The sequence below is a fragment of the Schistocerca americana genome, chromosome 1, assembly GCF_021461395.2.
Source record: "Schistocerca americana isolate TAMUIC-IGC-003095 chromosome 1, iqSchAmer2.1, whole genome shotgun sequence".
NCBI classification, from domain to species: domain Eukaryota; kingdom Metazoa; phylum Arthropoda; class Insecta; order Orthoptera; family Acrididae; genus Schistocerca; species Schistocerca americana.
The window spans coordinates 1210094566-1210098029 of NC_060119.1; the positions used below are offsets into that span (position 1 = coordinate 1210094566).

The 3464-nt window shown below is 47.0% G+C and overlaps 1 pseudogene; it reads left to right on the top strand.

The window, feature by feature from the left end:
• Nucleotides 1-624: 624 nt before the first annotated feature.
• On the top strand, nucleotides 625-741 carry LOC124556994 (annotated as a pseudogene).
• The last annotated feature ends 2723 nt before the right edge of the window (nucleotides 742-3464 follow it).

The following is a 3464-nucleotide window of genomic DNA, read 5'->3' on the forward strand; positions in this document are numbered from 1 at the left end:
AGACTTTCAGTGGCAAAATTGTTTTGTACAAAAAAATGGTTCAAATGGCTCTGAGCGCTATGGGACTTAACATCTGAGGTCATCAGTCCTCTAGAACATAGAACTACTTTTTTTGTACAGATCACAATATTGAACTGACACTTAAACCCTGCAAAATACGGAAAGACTCATGCTCAATTACACTTCTCTGCCCCTGAGGACAGATGCTTGACTATTACAGCGTGATACCAATCTCCAGCCCGGCAATATATCACCACGTACCGTGCCGATGGAGTAACACACAACTCATACCCCGCACTATACAAAATCGCCCCTTTTGCATCATGCATATAGCTATCGATCGCCAGACACTCATACATATACCACAAAGACAGATAGCACAAGCAGATGCACTGTAGGTATACTCCTTGCAGCACTAGATATTTCCTGCGAGGTCGGGCAGTCATCCACTGCAGCCAGTGGTCACAAGTCATTCGCTCCTGATGCGTGACCAGAGTGAGTGGATTGAAGTCACTCTCAGAACTGTTGTACAAAGTCGGGCTCGTTTCCCCTCGGCACAGAGGTGTTACTGTTTCTGTCCCTGACCTGCTTACTTGCTTTTTACAGTCCTGGTCAGAGTATGGGGGCAACGGCCATGCTGCAGTGGATACACCGGTTCCCGTGAGATCACCGAAGTTAAGCGCTGTTGAGCGTGGCCGGCACTTGGATGGGTGACCATCCAGCAGCCATGCGCTGTCGCCATTTTTTGGGGTGCACTCAGCCTCGTGATGCCAACTGAGGAGCTACTCGACCCAATAGTGGCGGCTTCGGTCAAGAATACCATCATACCGACCGGGAGAGCGGTGTGCTGACCACACGCCCCTGCTACCTGCATCCTCAACTGAGGATGACACGGCGGTCGGATGGTCCCGGTAGGCGGCTCGTGGCCTGAAGACGGAGTACTTCAGAGTATGGAATTACAAGAACACTTGTGTTTCCACATGGTTTTCCAGAATCGCTGGCCACTACTTTCTTCCATCTTTCGGGCAGTGTACGAATCCCACATAAAAAAAATTTTCATCTCTTGAAGCGATCCACGAATCGATCCAGTTCGTGACTTCTTCATGAGATCGGAAGTTTTGGTCAGCCAGGCCATGCGCTATTGACCTAAACAGGCGATAGTCAGAGGGAGCAATGTCTGGAGAATATGGCGGGTGGGGTGACCTCTTTTGCAACGTGGGGTCAAGTGTTGTCATGCTGCAAAATCACTTTATCGTGCCTCTCGCTGTATTGCGGCCGTTTGTCTTTTAATGCTCTGCTCAAACACATTAATTGCTTTCGATAACGAGCACCTGTGATTGTTTCACTTGGTTTTAACACCGCATAGTAAGCGACGCCGAGCTGATCCCGCCAAATGCAGAACATGATTTTGGAGGCGTGAATTTTCGGTTTGGCGGTCGACGTGGTAGCATGCTCGGGATATCCCCATGATCCCCATGATTTTTTGCTTTTAGGGTTATCGTAACGAACCCATTTTTTGTCCCCGGTCCAAATTCGATGCAGAAATCCCTTCCGTTTTTGTCTCTGAATCCACTGTTCACAAACACACAAACACCATTCAACGTCTCTTGGTTTTAGCTCACACGGGACACAAGTTCCTTCTTTCAGAATCATGCCCATAGCCTTGAGACATTTTGAGATGGCTTGCTGTGTCACTCCCACTAATCGTGCCAAATCTTCTTGAGTTTGACGCGAATCTTCACTCACCAATATCTCCATTTCTGCATCTTCGAAAACATTCTCTCTTCCACCGCTATGCCGGTCTATGACGTTAAAATCAACCGTTCTTGAAGCGTTGAAAACACTCAGACACGTTCTTTCACTAATAGCGTCCTTACTATACGTACTTGAGAGCATTCTATGAGACTCAGCCGCTGTTTTCTTTATATTGAAACAAAACAGTAACACCTCCCTCAAATGACGAGAATTAGGCTCGTAAACTGACATTTTCAATCAAGAACAACTTCATGATGCAGATACAAATCGACTAATTATTGAACGAGGTTATGTTGACCGAGGTCCAAGCTAACTGCCTGACGTCTGCGATCTGTTTCTTCCGACCGCTGAAAATGGTTCAAATGGCTCTTAACTTCTAAGGTCATCAGTCCCCTAGAACTCAGAACTAAAAATGGATCTGAGCACTATGGGACTTAACAGCTGTGGTCATCAGTCCCCTAGAACTTAGAACCACTTAAACCTAACTAACCTAAGGACATCACACACATCCATGCCCGAGGCAGGATTCGAACCTGCGACCGTAGCAGTCGCACGGTTCCGGACTGCGCGCCTAGAACCTCGAGACCACCGCGGCCGGCGAACTTAGAACTACTTAAACCTAAGCAACCTAAGGACATCACACACATCCATGCCCGAGGCAGGATTCTATCCTGCGACCGTAGCGGTCGCGTGGTTCCAGACTGTAGCTCCTAGAACCGCTCGGCCGCCACTGCCGGCTTTGCGACCGCATGCTTATCGTTGACGCCACCTATCGCCAAACGGCGGAAAGCAATGTTGTACAGCTAGTAAGAGTTTCTTCCGCTTTTTAAGACTTTCAAAATGTATGTTACTCTTCTTTCTGACTTCCCAGACCGTTTTTGTCCCCCACAAGAATGCTTTTTGTTCAGGTATCATTACCAGATCCTGCTATTTTCCTTCCAAGAAAACTGTACAACTTCGAATTTCAGCTCTTTTTCCTGTGTTTTCCATTCTAAGTGTTAATCATGATTATGGATAACATCGTACTGCACTACTGACAGTATCTCATGAGGACACGCTGCACCACCTGACAGCATGTATGTACAGGGTGTTTCAAAAATGACCGGTATATTTGAAACGGCAATAAAAACTAAACGAGCAGGGATAGAAATACACCGTTTGTTGCAATATGCTTGGGACAACAGTACATTTTCAGGCAGACAAACTTTCGAAATTACAGTAGTTACAATTTTCAACAACAGATGGCGCTGCGGTCTGGGAAACTCTATAGTACGATATTTTCCACATATCCACCATGCGTAGCAATAATATGGCGTAGTCTCTGAATGAAATTACCCGAAACCTTTGACAACGTGTCTGGCGGAATGGCTTCACATGCAGATGAGATGTACTGCTTCAGCTGTTCAATTGTTTCTGGATTCTGGCGGTACACCTGGTCTTTCAAGTGTCCCCACAGAAAGAAGTCACAGGGGTTCATGTCTGGCGAATAGGGAGGCCAATCCACGCCGCCTCCTGTATGTTTCGGATAGCCCAAAGCAATCACACGATCATCGAAATATTCATTCAGGAAATTAAAGACGTCGGCCGTGCGATGTGGCCGGGCACCATCTTGCATAAACCACGAGGTGTTCGCAGTGTCGTCTAAGGCAGTTTGTACCGCCACAAATTCACGAAGAATGTCCAGATAGCGTGATGCAGTAATCGTTTCG